Genomic DNA, 18,734 nt, shown 5'->3' on the forward strand with positions numbered 1-18,734 from the left:
GCTGGTTTGCTTGTCCCAGCATCTGACCCTCTTCTTTTCACAGCACGGGCTTGGGACCGGCTACGCAGAGTTAAAAAAATGTTGAAAACATTATTTATTTATTTATTCGTTTATTTGTTTGAGATCCTGAGGAATCCCAATGAGCTTTTCCAAGGCCCTCCCTGACCGCAGTAGCAAATAGTTTTTACAGAGCTGGTTTGCTTGTCCCAGCATCTGACCCTCCTCTTTTCACAGCACGGGCTTGGGACCGGCCACGGCAGAGTTAAAAAAATGTTGAAAACATTATTTATTTATTCATTTATTTGTTTGAGATCCTGAGGAATCCCAATGAGCTTTTCCAAGGCCCTCCCTGACCTCAGCAGCAAATAGTTTTTACAGAGCTGGTTTGCTTGTCCCAGCATCTGACCCTCCTCTTTTCACAGCTCGGGCTTGGGACAGACCACGGCAGAGTTAAAAAAAATGTTGAAAACATTATTTATTTATTCATTTATTTGTTTGAGATCATGAGGAATCCCAATGAGCTTTTCCAAGGCCCTCCCTGACTGCACTAGCAAATAGTTTTTAAAGAGCTGGTTTGCTTGTACCAGCATCTGACCCTCCTCTTTTCACAGCACGGGCTTGGGACCGGCCACGGCAGAGTTAAAAAATGTTGAAAACATTATTTATTTATTTATTCATTTATTTGTTTGAGATCCTGAGGAATCCCAATGAGCTTTTCCAAGGCCCTCCCTGACTGCAGTATCAAATAGTTTTTACAGAGCTGGTTTGCTTGTACCAGCATCTGACCCTCCTCTATTCACAGCACGGGCTTGGGACCGGCCATGGCAGAGTTAAAAAATGTTGAAAACATTTTTTATTTATTCATTTATTTGTTTGAGATCCTGAGGAATCCCAATGAGCTTTTCCAAGGCCCTCCCTGACCGCAGTAGCAAATAGTTTTTACAGAGCTGGTTTGCTTGTCCCAGCATCTGACCCTCCTCTTTTCACAGCACGGGCTTGGGACCGGCGACGGCAGAGTTAAAAAATGTTGAAAACATTATTTATTTATTTATTCATTTATTTGTTTGAGATCCTGAGGAATCCCAATGAGCTTTTCCAAGGCCCTTCCTGACCTCAGTAGAAAATAGTTTTTACAGAGCTGGTTTGCCTGTCCCAGCATCTGACCCTCCTCTTTTCACAGCACGGGCTTGGGACCGGCCACGGCAGAGTTAAAAAAATGTTGAAAACATTATTTATTTATTCATTTATTTGTTTGAGATCCTGAGGAATCCCAATGAGCTTTTCCAAGGCCCTCCCTGACCGCAGTAGCAAATAGTTTTTACAGAGCTGGTTTGCTTGTCCCAACATCTGACCCTCCTCTTTTCACAGCACGGGCTTGGGACCGGCCACGGCAGAGTTAAAAAATGTTGAAAACATTATTTATTTATTTATTCATTTGTTTGTTTGAGATTCTGAGGAATCCCAATGAGCTTTTCCAAGGCCCTCCCTGACCGCAGTAGCAAATAGTTTTTTTTACAGAGCTGGTTTGCTTGTCCCAGCATCTGACCCTCCTCTTTTCACAGTACGGGCTTGTGACCGACCACGGCAGAGTTAAAAAAAATGTTGAAAACATTATTTATTTATTCATTTATTTGTTTGAGATCATGAGGAATCACAATGAGCTTTTCCAAGGCCCTCCCTGACTGCACTAGCAAATAGTTTTTACAGAGCTGGTTTGCTTGTCCCAGCATCTGACCCTCCTCTTTTCACAGCACGGGCTTGGGACCGGCTACGCAGAGTTAAAAAAATGTTGAAAACATTATTTATTTATTTATTCGTTTATTTGTTTGAGATCCTGAGGAATCCCAATGAGCTTTTCCAAGGCCCTCCCTGACCGCAGTAGCAAATAGTTTTTACAGAGCTGGTTTGCTTGTCCCAGCATCTGACCCTCCTCTTTTCACAGCACGGGCTTGGGACCGGCCACGGCAGAGTTAAAAAAATGTTGAAAACATTATTTATTTATTCATTTATTTGTTTGAGATCCTGAGGAATCCCAATGAGCTTTTCCAAGGCCCTCCCTGACCTCAGCAGCAAATAGTTTTTACAGAGCTGGTTTGCTTGTCCCAGCATCTGACCCTCCTCTTTTCACAGCTCGGGCTTGGGACAGACCACGGCAGAGTTAAAAAAAATGTTGAAAACATTATTTATTTATTCATTTATTTGTTTGAGATCATGAGGAATCCCAATGAGCTTTTCCAAGGCCCTCCCTGACTGCACTAGCAAATAGTTTTTAAAGAGCTGGTTTGCTTGTACCAGCATCTGACCCTCCTCTTTTCACAGCACGGGCTTGGGACCGGCCACGGCAGAGTTAAAAAATGTTGAAAACATTATTTATTTATTTATTCATTTATTTGTTTGAGATCCTGAGGAATCCCAATGAGCTTTTCCAAGGCCCTCCCTGACTGCAGTATCAAATAGTTTTTACAGAGCTGGTTTGCTTGTACCAGCATCTGACCCTCCTCTATTCACAGCACAGGCTTGGGACCGGCCATGGCAGAGTTAAAAAATGTTGAAAACATTTTTTATTTATTCATTTATTTGTTTGAGATCCTGAGGAATCCCAATGAGCTTTTCCAAGGCCCTCCCTGACCGCAGTAGCAAATAGTTTTTACAGAGCTGGTTTCCTTGTCCCAGCATCTGACCCTCCTCTTTTCACAGCACGGGCTTGGGACCGGCCACGGCAGAGTTAAAAAATGTTGAAAACATTATTTATTTATTTAATAATTTATTTGTTTGAGATCCTGAGGAATCCCAATGAGCTTTTCCAAGGCCCTCCCTGACCGCAGTAGCAAATAGTTTTTACAGAGCTGGTTTGCTTGTCCCAGCATCTGACCCTCCTCTTTTCACAGCACGGGCTTGGGACCGGCGACGGCAGAGTTAAAAAATGTTGAAAACATTATTTATTTATTTATTCATTTATTTGTTTTGAGAACCTGAGGAATCCCAATGAGCTTTTCCAAGGCCCTCCCTGACCGCAGTAGCAAATAGTTTTTACAGAGCTGGTTTGCTTGTCCCAACATCTGACCCTCCTCTTTTCACAGCACGGGCTTGGGACCGGCCACGGCAGAGTTAAAATATGTTGAAAACATTATTTATTTATTTATTCATTTATTTGTTTGAGATTCTGAGGAATCCAAATGAGCTTTTCCAAGGCCCTCCCTGACCGCAGTAGCAAATAGTTTTTTTTACAGAGCTGGTTTGCTTGTCCCAGCATCTGACCCTCCTCTTTTCACAGCACGGGCTTGGGACCGGCCACGGCAGAGTTAAAAAATGTTGAAAACATTATTTATTTATTTATTCATTTATTTGTTTGAGATTCTGAGGAATCCCAATGAGCTTTTCCAAGGCCCTCCCTGACCGCAGTAGCAAATCATTTTTTTTACAGAGCTGGTTTGCTTGTCCCAGCATCTGACCCTCTTCTTTTCACAGCACGGGCTTGGGACCGGCTACGCAGAGTTAAAAAAATGTTGAAAACATTATTTATTTATTTATTCGTTTATTTGTTTGAGATCCTGAGGAATCCCAATGAGCTTTTCCAAGGCCCTCCCTGACCGCAGTAGCAAATAGTTTTTACAGAGCTGGTTTGCTTGTCCCAGCATCTGACCCTCCTCTTTTCACAGCACGGGCTTGGGACCGGCCACGGCAGAGTTAAAAAAATGTTGAAAACATTATTTATTTATTCATTTATTTGTTTGAGATCCTGAGGAATCCCAATGAGCTTTTCCAAGGCCCTCCCTGACCTCAGCAGCAAATAGTTTTTACAGAGCTGGTTTGCTTGTCCCAGCATCTGACCCTCCTCTTTTCACAGCTCGGGCTTGGGACAGACCACGGCAGAGTTAAAAAAAATGTTGAAAACATTATTTATTTATTCATTTATTTGTTTGAGATCATGAGGAATCCCAATGAGCTTTTCCAAGGCCCTCCCTGACTGCACTAGCAAATAGTTTTTAAAGAGCTGGTTTGCTTGTACCAGCATCTGACCCTCCTCTTTTCACAGCACGGGCTTGGGACCGGCCACGGCAGAGTTAAAAAATGTTGAAAACATTATTTATTTATTTATTCATTTATTTGTTTGAGATCCTGAGGAATCCCAATGAGCTTTTCCAAGGCCCTCCCTGACTGCAGTATCAAATAGTTTTTACAGAGCTGGTTTGCTTGTACCAGCATCTGACCCTCCTCTATTCACAGCACGGGCTTGGGACCGGCCATGGCAGAGTTAAAAAATGTTGAAAACATTTTTTATTTATTCATTTATTTGTTTGAGATCCTGAGGAATCCCAATGAGCTTTTCCAAGGCCCTCCCTGACCGCAGTAGCAAATAGTTTTTACAGAGCTGGTTTGCTTGTCCCAGCATCTGACCCTCCTCTTTTCACAGCACGGGCTTGGGACCGGCGACGGCAGAGTTAAAAAATGTTGAAAACATTATTTATTTATTTATTCATTTATTTGTTTGAGATCCTGAGGAATCCCAATGAGCTTTTCCAAGGCCCTTCCTGACCTCAGTAGAAAATAGTTTTTACAGAGCTGGTTTGCCTGTCCCAGCATCTGACCCTCCTCTTTTCACAGCACGGGCTTGGGACCGGCCACGGCAGAGTTAAAAAAATGTTGAAAACATTATTTATTTATTCATTTATTTGTTTGAGATCCTGAGGAATCCCAATGAGCTTTTCCAAGGCCCTCCCTGACCGCAGTAGCAAATAGTTTTTACAGAGCTGGTTTGCTTGTCCCAACATCTGACCCTCCTCTTTTCACAGCACGGGCTTGGGACCGGCCACGGCAGAGTTAAAAAATGTTGAAAACATTATTTATTTATTTATTCATTTGTTTGTTTGAGATTCTGAGGAATCCCAATGAGCTTTTCCAAGGCCCTCCCTGACCGCAGTAGCAAATAGTTTTTTTTACAGAGCTGGTTTGCTTGTCCCAGCATCTGACCCTCCTCTTTTCACAGTACGGGCTTGTGACCGACCACGGCAGAGTTAAAAAAAATGTTGAAAACATTATTTATTTATTCATTTATTTGTTTGAGATCATGAGGAATCACAATGAGCTTTTCCAAGGCCCTCCCTGACTGCACTAGCAAATAGTTTTTACAGAGCTGGTTTGCTTGTCCCAGCATCTGACCCTCCTCTTTTCACAGCACGGGCTTGGGACCGGCTACGCAGAGTTAAAAAAATGTTGAAAACATTATTTATTTATTTATTCGTTTATTTGTTTGAGATCCTGAGGAATCCCAATGAGCTTTTCCAAGGCCCTCCCTGACCGCAGTAGCAAATAGTTTTTACAGAGCTGGTTTGCTTGTCCCAGCATCTGACCCTCCTCTTTTCACAGCACGGGCTTGGGACCGGCCACGGCAGAGTTAAAAAAATGTTGAAAACATTATTTATTTATTCATTTATTTGTTTGAGATCCTGAGGAATCCCAATGAGCTTTTCCAAGGCCCTCCCTGACCTCAGCAGCAAATAGTTTTTACAGAGCTGGTTTGCTTGTCCCAGCATCTGACCCTCCTCTTTTCACAGCTCGGGCTTGGGACAGACCACGGCAGAGTTAAAAAAAATGTTGAAAACATTATTTATTTATTCATTTATTTGTTTGAGATCATGAGGAATCCCAATGAGCTTTTCCAAGGCCCTCCCTGACTGCACTAGCAAATAGTTTTTAAAGAGCTGGTTTGCTTGTACCAGCATCTGACCCTCCTCTTTTCACAGCACGGGCTTGGGACCGGCCACGGCAGAGTTAAAAAATGTTGAAAACATTATTTATTTATTTATTCATTTATTTGTTTGAGATCCTGAGGAATCCCAATGAGCTTTTCCAAGGCCCTCCCTGACTGCAGTATCAAATAGTTTTTACAGAGCTGGTTTGCTTGTACCAGCATCTGACCCTCCTCTATTCACAGCACGGGCTTGGGACCGGCCATGGCAGAGTTAAAAAATGTTGAAAACATTTTTTATTTATTCATTTATTTGTTTGAGATCCTGAGGAATCCCAATGAGCTTTTCCAAGGCCCTCCCTGACCGCAGTAGCAAATAGTTTTTACAGAGCTGGTTTCCTTGTCCCAGCATCTGACCCTCCTCTTTTCACAGCACGGGCTTGGGACCGGCCACGGCAGAGTTAAAAAATGTTGAAAACATTATTTATTTATTTATTAATTTATTTGTTTGAGATCCTGAGGAATCCCAATGAGCTTTTCCAAGGCCCTCCCTGACCGCAGTAGCAAATAGTTTTTACAGAGCTGGTTTGCTTGTCCCAGCATCTGACCCTCCTCTTTTCACAGCACGGGCTTGGGACCGGCGACGGCAGAGTTAAAAAATGTTGAAAACATTATTTATTTATTTATTCATTTATTTGTTTGAGATCCTGAGGAATCCCAATGAGCTTTTGCAAGGCACTCCCTGACCTCAGTAGAATATAGTTTTTACAGAGCTGGTTTGCTTGTCCCAGCATCTGACCCTCCTCTTTTCACAGCACGGGCTTGGGACCGGCCACGGCAGAGTTAAAAAATGTTGAAAACATTATTTATTTATTTATTCATTTATTTGTTTGAGATCCTGAGGAATCCCAATGAGCTTTTCCAAGGCCCTCCCTGACTGCAGTAGCAAATAGTTTTTTTTACAGAGCTGGTTTGCTTGTCCCAGCATCTGACCCTTTTCTTTTCACAGCACGGGCTTGGGACCGGCCACGGCAGAGTTAAAAAAATGTTGAAAACATTATTTATTTATTCATTTATTTGTTTGAGATCCTGAGGAATCCCAATGAGCTTTTCCAAGGCCCTCCCTGACCGCAGTAGCAAATAGTTTTTACAGAGCTGGTTTGCTTGTCCCAGCATCTGACCCTCCTCTTTTCACAGCACGGGCTTGGGACCGGCGACGGCAGAGTTAAAAAATGTTGAAAACATTATTTATTTATTTATTCATTTATTTGTTTGAGATCCTGAGGAATCCCAATGAGCTTTTCCAAGGCCCTTCCTGACCTCAGTAGAAAATAGTTTTTACAGAGCTGGTTTGCCTGTCCCAGCATCTGACCCTCCTCTTTTCACAGCACGGGCTTGGGACCGGCCACGGCAGAGTTAAAAAAATGTTGAAAACATTATTTATTTATTCATTTATTTGTTTGAGATCCTGAGGAATCCCAATGAGCTTTTCCAAGGCCCTCCCTGACCGCAGTAGCAAATAGTTTTTACAGAGCTGGTTTGCTTGTCCCAACATCTGACCCTCCTCTTTTCACAGCACGGGCTTGGGACCGGCCACGGCAGAGTTAAAAAATGTTGAAAACATTATTTATTTATTTATTCATTTGTTTGTTTGAGATTCTGAGGAATCCCAATGAGCTTTTCCAAGGCCCTCCCTGATCGCAGTAGCAAATAGTTTTTTTTACAGAGCTGGTTTGCTTGTCCCAGCATCTGACCCTCCTCTTTTCACAGTACGGGCTTGTGACCGACCACGGCAGAGTTAAAAAAAATGTTGAAAACATTATTTATTTATTCATTTATTTGTTTGAGATCATGAGGAATCACAATGAGCTTTTCCAAGGCCCTCCCTGACTGCACTAGCAAATAGTTTTTACAGAGCTGGTTTGCTTGTCCCAGCATCTGACCCTCCTCTTTTCACAGCACGGGCTTGGGACCGGCTACGCAGAGTTAAAAAAATGTTGAAAACATTATTTATTTATTTATTCGTTTATTTGTTTGAGATCCTGAGGAATCCCAATGAGCTTTTCCAAGGCCCTCCCTGACCGCAGTAGCAAATAGTTTTTACAGAGCTGGTTTGCTTGTCCCAGCATCTGACCCTCCTCTTTTCACAGCACGGGCTTGGGACCGGCCACGGCAGAGTTAAAAAAATGTTGAAAACATTATTTATTTATTCATTTATTTGTTTGAGATCCTGAGGAATCCCAATGAGCTTTTCCAAGGCCCTCCCTGACCTCAGCAGCAAATAGTTTTTACAGAGCTGGTTTGCTTGTCCCAGCATCTGACCCTCCTCTTTTCACAGCTCGGGCTTGGGACAGACCACGGCAGAGTTAAAAAAAATGTTGAAAACATTATTTATTTATTCATTTATTTGTTTGAGATCATGAGGAATCCCAATGAGCTTTTCCAAGGCCCTCCCTGACTGCACTAGCAAATAGTTTTTAAAGAGCTGGTTTGCTTGTACCAGCATCTGACCCTCCTCTTTTCACAGCACGGGCTTGGGACCGGCCACGGCAGAGTTAAAAAATGTTGAAAACATTATTTATTTATTTATTCATTTATTTGTTTGAGATCCTGAGGAATCCCAATGAGCTTTTCCAAGGCCCTCCCTGACTGCAGTATCAAATAGTTTTTACAGAGCTGGTTTGCTTGTACCAGCATCTGACCCTCCTCTATTCACAGCACAGGCTTGGGACCGGCCATGGCAGAGTTAAAAAATGTTGAAAACATTTTTTATTTATTCATTTATTTGTTTGAGATCCTGAGGAATCCCAATGAGCTTTTCCAAGGCCCTCCCTGACCGCAGTAGCAAATAGTTTTTACAGAGCTGGTTTCCTTGTCCCAGCATCTGACCCTCCTCTTTTCACAGCACGGGCTTGGGACCGGCCACGGCAGAGTTAAAAAATGTTGAAAACATTATTTATTTATTTAATAATTTATTTGTTTGAGATCCTGAGGAATCCCAATGAGCTTTTCCAAGGCCCTCCCTGACCGCAGTAGCAAATAGTTTTTACAGAGCTGGTTTGCTTGTCCCAGCATCTGACCCTCCTCTTTTCACAGCACGGGCTTGGGACCGGCGACGGCAGAGTTAAAAAATGTTGAAAACATTATTTATTTATTTATTCATTTATTTGTTTTGAGAACCTGAGGAATCCCAATGAGCTTTTCCAAGGCCCTCCCTGACCGCAGTAGCAAATAGTTTTTACAGAGCTGGTTTGCTTGTCCCAACATCTGACCCTCCTCTTTTCACAGCACGGGCTTGGGACCGGCCACGGCAGAGTTAAAATATGTTGAAAACATTATTTATTTATTTATTCATTTATTTGTTTGAGATTCTGAGGAATCCAAATGAGCTTTTCCAAGGCCCTCCCTGACCGCAGTAGCAAATAGTTTTTTTTACAGAGCTGGTTTGCTTGTCCCAGCATCTGACCCTCCTCTTTTCACAGCACGGGCTTGGGACCGGCCACGGCAGAGTTAAAAAATGTTGAAAACATTATTTATTTATTTATTCATTTATTTGTTTGAGATTCTGAGGAATCCCAATGAGCTTTTCCAAGGCCCTCCCTGACCGCAGTAGCAAATCATTTTTTTTACAGAGCTGGTTTGCTTGTCCCAGCATCTGACCCTCTTCTTTTCACAGCACGGGCTTGGGACCAGCCACGGCAGAGTTAAAAAAATGTTGAAAACATTATTTATTTATTCATTTATTTGTTTGAGATCCTGAGGAATCCCAATGAGCTTTTCCAAGGCCCTCCCTGACCGCAGTAGCAAATAGTTTTTACAGAGCTGGTTTGCTTGTCCCAGCATCTGACCCTCCTTTTTTCACAGCACGGGCTTGGGACCGGCCACGGCAGAGTTAAAAAAATGTTGAAAACATTATTTATTTATTTATTCATTTATTTGTTTGAGATCCTGAGGAATCCCAATGAGCTTTTCCAAGGCCCTCCCTGACCGCAGTAGTAAATAGTTTTTACAGAGCTGGTTTGCTTGTCCCAGCATCTGACCCTCCTCTATTCACAGCACGGGCTTGGGACCGGCCATGGCAGAGTTAAAAAATGTTGAAAACATTATTTATTTATTCATTTATTTGTTTGAGATCCTGAGGAATCCCAATGAGCTTTTCCAAGGCCCTCCCTGACCGCAGTAGCAAATAGTTTTTACAGAGCTGGTTTGCTTGTCCCAGCATCTGACCCTCCTCTTTTCACAGCACGGGCTTGGGACCGGCGACGGCAGAGTTAAAAAATGTTGAAAACATTATTTATTTATTTATTCATTTATTTGTTTGAGATCCTGAGGAATCCCAATGAGCTTTTCCAAGGCACTCCCTGACCTCAGTAGAAAATAGTTTTTACAGAGCTGGTTTGCTTGTCCCAGCATCTGACCCTCCTCTTTTCACAGCACGGGCTTGGGACCGGCCACGGCAGAGTTAAAAAATGTTGAAAACATTATTTATTAATTTATTCATTTATTTGTTTGAGATCCTGATGAATCCCAATGAGCTTTTCCAAGGCCCTCCCTGACTGCAGTAGCAAATATTTTTTTTTTACAGAGCTGGTTTGCTTGTCCCAGCATCTGACCCTCTTCTTTTCACAGCACGGGCTTGGGACCGGCCACGGCAGAGTTAAAAAAATGTTGAAAACATTATTTATTTATTCATTTATTTGTTTGAGATCCTGAGGAATCCCAATGAGCTTTTCCAAGGCCCTCCCTGACCGCAGTAGCAAATAGTTTTTACAGAGCTGCTTTGCTTGTCCCAGCATCTGACCCTCCTCTTTTCACAGCACGGGCTTGGGACCGGCCACGGCAGAGTTAAAAAAATGTTGAAAACATTATTTATTTATTCATTTATTTGTTTGAGATCCTGAGGAATCCCAATGAGCTTTTCCAAGGCCCTCCCTGACCTCAGCAGCAAATAGTTTTTACAGAGCTGGTTTGCTTGTCCCAGCATCTGACCCTCCTCTTTTCACAGCTCGGGCTTGGGACAGACCACGGCAGAGTTAAAAAAAATGTTGAAAACATTATTTATTTATTCATTTATTTGTTTGAGATCATGAGGAATCCCAATGAGCTTTTCCAAGGCCCTCCCTGACTGCACTAGCAAATAGTTTTTAAAGAGCTGGTTTGCTTGTACCAGCATCTGACCCTCCTCTTTTCACAGCACGGGCTTGGGACCGGCCACGGCAGAGTTAAAAAATGTTGAAAACATTATTTATTTATTTATTCATTTATTTGTTTGAGATCCTGAGGAATCCCAATGAGCTTTTCCAAGGCCCTCCCTGACTGCAGTATCAAATAGTTTTTACAGAGCTGGTTTGCTTGTACCAGCATCTGACCCTCCTCTATTCACAGCACAGGCTTGGGACCGGCCATGGCAGAGTTAAAAAATGTTGAAAACATTTTTTATTTATTCATTTATTTGTTTGAGATCCTGAGGAATCCCAATGAGCTTTTCCAAGGCCCTCCCTGACCGCAGTAGCAAATAGTTTTTACAGAGCTGGTTTCCTTGTCCCAGCATCTGACCCTCCTCTTTTCACAGCACGGGCTTGGGACCGGCCACGGCAGAGTTAAAAAATGTTGAAAACATTATTTATTTATTTAATAATTTATTTGTTTGAGATCCTGAGGAATCCCAATGAGCTTTTCCAAGGCCCTCCCTGACCGCAGTAGCAAATAGTTTTTACAGAGCTGGTTTGCTTGTCCCAGCATCTGACCCTCCTCTTTTCACAGCACGGGCTTGGGACCGGCGACGGCAGAGTTAAAAAATGTTGAAAACATTATTTATTTATTTATTCATTTATTTGTTTTGAGAACCTGAGGAATCCCAATGAGCTTTTCCAAGGCCCTCCCTGACCGCAGTAGCAAATAGTTTTTACAGAGCTGGTTTGCTTGTCCCAACATCTGACCCTCCTCTTTTCACAGCACGGGCTTGGGACCGGCCACGGCAGAGTTAAAATATGTTGAAAACATTATTTATTTATTTATTCATTTATTTGTTTGAGATTCTGAGGAATCCAAATGAGCTTTTCCAAGGCCCTCCCTGACCGCAGTAGCAAATAGTTTTTTTTACAGAGCTGGTTTGCTTGTCCCAGCATCTGACCCTCCTCTTTTCACAGCACGGGCTTGGGACCGGCCACGGCAGAGTTAAAAAATGTTGAAAACATTATTTATTTATTTATTCATTTATTTGTTTGAGATTCTGAGGAATCCCAATGAGCTTTTCCAAGGCCCTCCCTGACCGCAGTAGCAAATCATTTTTTTTACAGAGCTGGTTTGCTTGTCCCAGCATCTGACCCTCTTCTTTTCACAGCACGGGCTTGGGACCAGCCACGGCAGAGTTAAAAAAATGTTGAAAACATTATTTATTTATTCATTTATTTGTTTGAGATCCTGAGGAATCCCAATGAGCTTTTCCAAGGCCCTCCCTGACCGCAGTAGCAAATAGTTTTTACAGAGCTGGTTTGCTTGTCCCAGCATCTGACCCTCCTTTTTTCACAGCACGGGCTTGGGACCGGCCACGGCAGAGTTAAAAAAATGTTGAAAACATTATTTATTTATTTATTCATTTATTTGTTTGAGATCCTGAGGAATCCCAATGAGCTTTTCCAAGGCCCTCCCTGACCGCAGTAGTAAATAGTTTTTACAGAGCTGGTTTGCTTGTCCCAGCATCTGACCCTCCTCTATTCACAGCACGGGCTTGGGACCGGCCATGGCAGAGTTAAAAAATGTTGAAAACATTATTTATTTATTCATTTATTTGTTTGAGATCCTGAGGAATCCCAATGAGCTTTTCCAAGGCCCTCCCTGACCGCAGTAGCAAATAGTTTTTACAGAGCTGGTTTGCTTGTCCCAGCATCTGACCCTCCTCTTTTCACAGCACGGGCTTGGGACCGGCGACGGCAGAGTTAAAAAATGTTGAAAACATTATTTATTTATTTATTCATTTATTTGTTTGAGATCCTGAGGAATCCCAATGAGCTTTTCCAAGGCACTCCCTGACCTCAGTAGAAAATAGTTTTTACAGAGCTGGTTTGCTTGTCCCAGCATCTGACCCTCCTCTTTTCACAGCACGGGCTTGGGACCGGCCACGGCAGAGTTAAAAAATGTTGAAAACATTATTTATTAATTTATTCATTTATTTGTTTGAGATCCTGATGAATCCCAATGAGCTTTTCCAAGGCCCTCCCTGACTGCAGTAGCAAATATTTTTTTTTTTACAGAGCTGGTTTGCTTGTCCCAGCATCTGACCCTCTTCTTTTCACAGCACGGGCTTGGGACCGGCCACGGCAGAGTTAAAAAAATGTTGAAAACATTATTTATTTATTCATTTATTTGTTTGAGATCCTGAGGAATCCCAATGAGCTTTTCCAAGGCCCTCCCTGACCGCAGTAGCAAATAGTTTTTACAGAGCTGCTTTGCTTGTCCCAGCATCTGACCCTCCTCTTTTCACAGCACGGGCTTGGGACCGGCGACGGCAGAGTTAAAAAATGTTGAAAACATTATTTATTTATTTATTCATTTATTTGTTTGAGATCCTGAGGAATCCCAATGAGCTTTTCCAAGGCCCTTCCTGACCTCAGTAGAAAATAGTTTTTACAGAGCTGGTTTGCCTGTCCCAGCATCTGACCCTCCTCTTTTCACAGCACGGGCTTGGGACCGGCCACGGCAGAGTTAAAAAATATTGAAAACATTATTTATTTATTCATTTATTTGTTTGAGATCCTGAGGAATCCCAATGAGCTTTTCCAAGGCCCTCCCTGACCGCAGTAGCAAATAGTTTTTACAGAGCTGGTTTGCTTGTCCCAACATCTGACCCTCCTCTTTTCACAGCACGGGCTTGGGACCGGCCACGGCAGAGTTAAAAAATGTTGAAAACATTATTTATTTATTTATTCATTTATTTGTTTGAGATTCTGAGGAATCCCAATGAGCTTTTCCAAGGCCCTCCCTGACCGCAGTAGCAAATAGTTTTTTTTACAGAGCTGGTTTGCTTGTCCCAGCATCTGACCCTCCTCTTTTCACAGCACGGGCTTGGGACCGGCCACGGCAGAGTTAAAAAATGTTGAAAACATTATTTATTTATTTATTCATTTATTTGTTTGAGATTCTGAGGAATCCCAATGAGCTTTTCCAAGGCCCTCCCTGACCGCAGTAGCAAATCGTTTTTTTTACAGAGCTGGTTTGCTTGTCCCAGCATCTGACCCTCTTCTTTTCACAGCACGGGCTTGGGACCAGGCATGGCAGAGTTAAAAAAATGTTGAAAACATTATTTATTTATTCATTTATTTGTTTGAGATCCTGAGGAATCCCAATGAGCTTTTCCAAGGCCCTCCCTGACCGCAGTAGCAAATAGTTTTTACAGAGCTGGTTTGCTTGTCCCAGCATCTGACCCTCCTTTTTTCACAGCACGGGCTTGGGACCGGCCACGGCAGAGTTAAAAAAATGTTGAAAACTTTATTTATTTATTTATTCATTTATTTGTTTGAGATCCTGAGGAATCCCAATGAGCTTTTCCAAGGCCCTCCCTGACCGCAGTAGTAAATAGTTTTTACAGAGCTGGTTTGCTTGTCCCAGCATCTGACCCTCCTCTATTCAGAGCACGGGCTTGGGACCGGCCATGGCAGAGTTAAAAAATGTTGAAAACATTATTTATTTATTCATTTATTTGTTTGAGATCCTGAGGAATCCCAATGAGCTTTTCCAAGGCCCTCCCTGACCGCAGTAGCAAATAGTTTTTACAGAGCTGGTTTCCTTGTCCCAGCATCTGACCCTCCTCTTTTCACAGCACGGGCTTGGGACCGGCGACGGCAGAGTTAAAAAATGTTGAAAACATTATTTATTTATTTATTCATTTATTTGTTTGAGATCCTGAGGAATCCCAATGAGCTTTTCCAAGGCCCTCCCTGACCGCAGTAGCAAACAGTTTTTACAGAGCTGGTTTCCTTGTCCCAGCATCTGACCCTCCTCTTTTCACAGCACGGGCTTGGGACCGGCCACGGCAGAGTTAAAAAATGTTGAAAACATTATTTATTTATTTATTAATTTATTTGTTTGAGATCCTGAGGAATCCCAATGAGCTTTTCCAAGGCCCTCCCTGACCGCAGTAGCAAATAGTTTTTACAGAGCTGGTTTGCTTGTCCCAGCATCTGACCCTCCTCTTTTCACAGCACGGGCTTGGGACCGGCGACGGCAGAGTTAAAAAATGTTGAAAACATTATTTATTTATTTATTCATTTATTTGTTTGAGATCCTGAGGAATCCCAATGAGCTTTTCCAAGGCACTCCCTGACCTCAGTAGAAAATAGTTTTTACAGAGCTGGTTTGCTTGTCCCAGCATCTGACCCTCCTCTTTTCACAGCACGGGCTTGGGACCGGCCACGGCAGAGTTAAAAAATGTTGAAAACATTATTTATTTATTTATTCATTTATTTGTTTGAGATCCTGAGGAATCCCAATGAGCTTTTCCAAGGCCCTCCCTGACCGCAGTAGTAAATCGTTTTTACAGAGCTGGTTTGCTTGTCCCAGCATCTGACCCTCCTCTATTCACAGCACGGGCTTGGGACCGGCCATGGCAGAGTTAAAAAATGTTGAAAACATTATTTATTTATTCATTTATTTGTTTGAGATCCTGAGGAATCCCAATGAGCTTTTCCAAGGCCCTCCCTGACCGCAGTAGCAAATAGTTTTTACAGAGCTGGTTTCCTTGTCCCAGCATCTGACCCTCCTCTTTTCACAGCACGGGCTTGGGACCGGCGACGGCAGAGTTAAAAAATGTTGAAAACATTATTTATTTATTTATTCATTTATTTGTTTGAGATCCTGAGGAATCCCAATGAGCTTTTCCAAGGCACTCCCTGACCTCAGTAGAAAATAGTTTTTACAGAGCTGGTTTGCTTGTCCCAGCATCTGACCCTCCTCTTTTCACAGCACGGGCTTGGGACCGGCCACGGCAGAGTTAAAAAATGTTGAAAACATTATTTATTTATTTATTCATTTATTTGTTTGAGATCCTGAGGAATCCCAATGAGCTTTTCCAAGGCCCTCCCTGACTGCAGTAGCAAATAGTTTTTTTTACAGAGCTGGTTTGCTTGTCCCAGCATCTGACCCTCTTCTTTTCACAGCACGGGCTTGGGACCGGCCACGGCAGAGTTAAAAAAATGTTGAAAACATTATTTATTTATTCATTTATTTGTTTGAGATCCTGAGGAATCCCAATGAGCTTTTCCAAGGCCCTCCCTGACCGCAGTAGCAAATAGTTTTTACAGAGCTGGTTTCCTTGTCCCAGCATCTGACCCTCCTCTTTTCACAGCACGGGCTTGGGACCGGCGACGGCAGAGTTAAAAAATGTTGAAAACATTATTTATTTATTTATTCATTTATTTGTTTGAGATCCTGAGGAATCCCAATGAGCTTTTCCAAGGCCCTCCCTGACCGCAGTAGCAAATAGTTTTTTTTACAGAGCTGGTTTGCTTGTCCCAGCATCTGACCCTCTTCTTTTCACAGCACGGGCTTGGGACCGGCCACGGCAGAGTTAAAAAAATGTTGAAAACTTTATTTATTTATTTATTCATTTATTTGTTTGAGATCCTGAGGAATCCCAATGAGCTTTTCCAAGGCCCTCCCTGACCGCAGTAGTAAATAGTTTTTACAGAGCTGGTTTGCTTGTCCCAGCATCTGACCCTCCTCTATTCAGAGCACGGGCTTGGGACCGGCCATGGCAGAGTTAAAAAATGTTGAAAACATTATTTATTTATTCATTTATTTGTTTGAGATCCTGAGGAATCCCAATGAGCTTTTCCAAGGCCCTCCCTGACCGCAGTAGCAAACAGTTTTTACAGAGCTGGTTTCCTTGTCCCAGCATCTGACCCTCCTCTTTTCACAGCACGGGCTTGGGACCGGCCACGGCAGAGTTAAAAAATGTTGAAAACATTATTTATTTATTTATTCATTTATTTGTTTGAGATCCTGAGGAATCCCAATGAGCTTTTCCAAGGCCCTCCCTGACCGCAGTAGTAAATCGTTTTTACAGAGCTGGTTTGCTTGTCCCAGCATCTGACCCTCCTCTATTCACAGCACGGGCTTGGGACCGGCCATGGCAGAGTTAAAAAATGTTGAAAACATTATTTATTTATTCATTTATTTGTTTGAGATCCTGAGGAATCCCAATGAGCTTTTCCAAGGCCCTCCCTGACCGCAGTAGCAAATAGTTTTTACAGAGCTGGTTTCCTTGTCCCAGCATCTGACCCTCCTCTTTTCACAGCACGGGCTTGGGACCGGCCACGGCAGAGTTAAAAAATGTTGAAAACATTATTTATTTATTTATTAATTTATTTGTTTGAGATCCTGAGGAATCCCAATGAGCTTTTCCAAGGCCCTCCCTGACCGCAGTAGCAAATAGTTTTTACAGAGCTGGTTTGCTTGTCCCAGCATCTGACCCTCCTCTTTTCACAGCACGGGCTTGGGACCGGCGACGGCAGAGTTAAAAAATGTTGAAAACATTATTTATTTATTTATTCATTTATTTGTTTGAGATCCTGAGGAATCCCAATGAGCTTTTCCAAGGCACTCCCTGACCTCAGTAGAAAATAGTTTTTACAGAGCTGGTTTGCTTGTCCCAGCATCTGACCCTCCTCTTTTCACAGCACGGGCTTGGGACCGGCCACGGCAGAGTTAAAAAATGTTGAAAACATTATTTATTTATTTATTCATTTATTTGTTTGAGATCCTGAGGAATCCCAATGAGCTTTTCCAAGGCCCTCCCTGACTGCAGTAGCAAATAGTTTTTTTTACAGAGCTGGTTTGCTTGTCCCAGCATCTGACCCTCTTCTTTTCACAGCACGGGCTTGGGACCGGCCACGGCAGAGTTAAAAAAATTTTGAAAACATTATTTATTTATTCATTTATTTGTTTGAGATCCTGAGGAATCCCAATGAGCTTTTCCAAGGCCCTCCCTGACCGCAGTAGCAAATAGTTTTTACAGAGCTGGTTTGCTTGTCCAAGCATCTGACCCTCCTTTTTTCACAGCACGGGCTTGGGACCGGCGACGGCAGAGTTAAAAAATGTTGAAAACATTATTTATTTATTTATTCATTTATTTGTTTGAGATCCTGAGGAATCCCAATGAGCTTTTCCAAGGCCCTTCCTGACCTCAGTAGAAAATAGTTTTTACAGAGCTGGTTTGCCTGTCCCAGCATCTGACCCTCCTCTTTTCACAGCACGGGCTTGGGACCGGCCACGGCAGAGTTAAAAAAAAGTTGAAAACATTATTTATTTATTCATTTATTTGTTTGAGATCCTGAGGAATCCCAATGAGCTTTTCCAAGGCCCTCCCTGACCGCAGTAGCAAATAGTTTTTACAGAGCTGGTTTGCTTGTCCCAACATCTGACCCTCCTCTTTTCACAGCACGGGCTTGGGACCGGCCACGGCAGAGTTAAAAAATGTTGAAAACATTATTTATTTATTTATTCATTTATTTGTTTGAGATTCTGAGGAATCCCAATGAGCTTTTCCAAGGCCCTCCCTGTCCGCAGTAGCAAATAGTTTTTTTTACAGAGCTGGTTTGCTTGTCCCAGCATCTGACCCTCCTCTTTTCACAGTACGGGCTTGTGACCGACCACGGCAGAGTTAAAAAAAATGTTGAAAACATTATTTATTTATTCATTTATTTGTTTGAGATCATGAGGAATCACAATGAGCTTTTCCAAGGCCCTCCCTGACTGCACTAGCAAATAGTTTTTACAGAGCTGGTTTGCTTGTCCCAGCATCTGACCCTCCTCTTTTCACAGCACGGGCTTGGGACCGGCTACGCAGAGTTAAAAAAATGTTGAAAACATTATTTATTTATGTATTCGTTTATTTGTTTGAGATCCTGAGGAATCCCAATGAGCTTTTCCAAGGCCCTCCCTGACCGCAGTAGCAAATAGTTTTTACAGAGCTGGTTTGCTTGTCCCAGCATCTGACCCTCCTCTTTTCACAGCACGGGCTTGGGACCGGCCACGGCAGAGTTAAAAA

Source organism: Pelophylax lessonae (assembly GCF_965119305.1).
Source record: "Pelophylax lessonae genome assembly, chromosome: 3".
Taxonomy (NCBI): domain Eukaryota; kingdom Metazoa; phylum Chordata; class Amphibia; order Anura; family Ranidae; genus Pelophylax; species Pelophylax lessonae.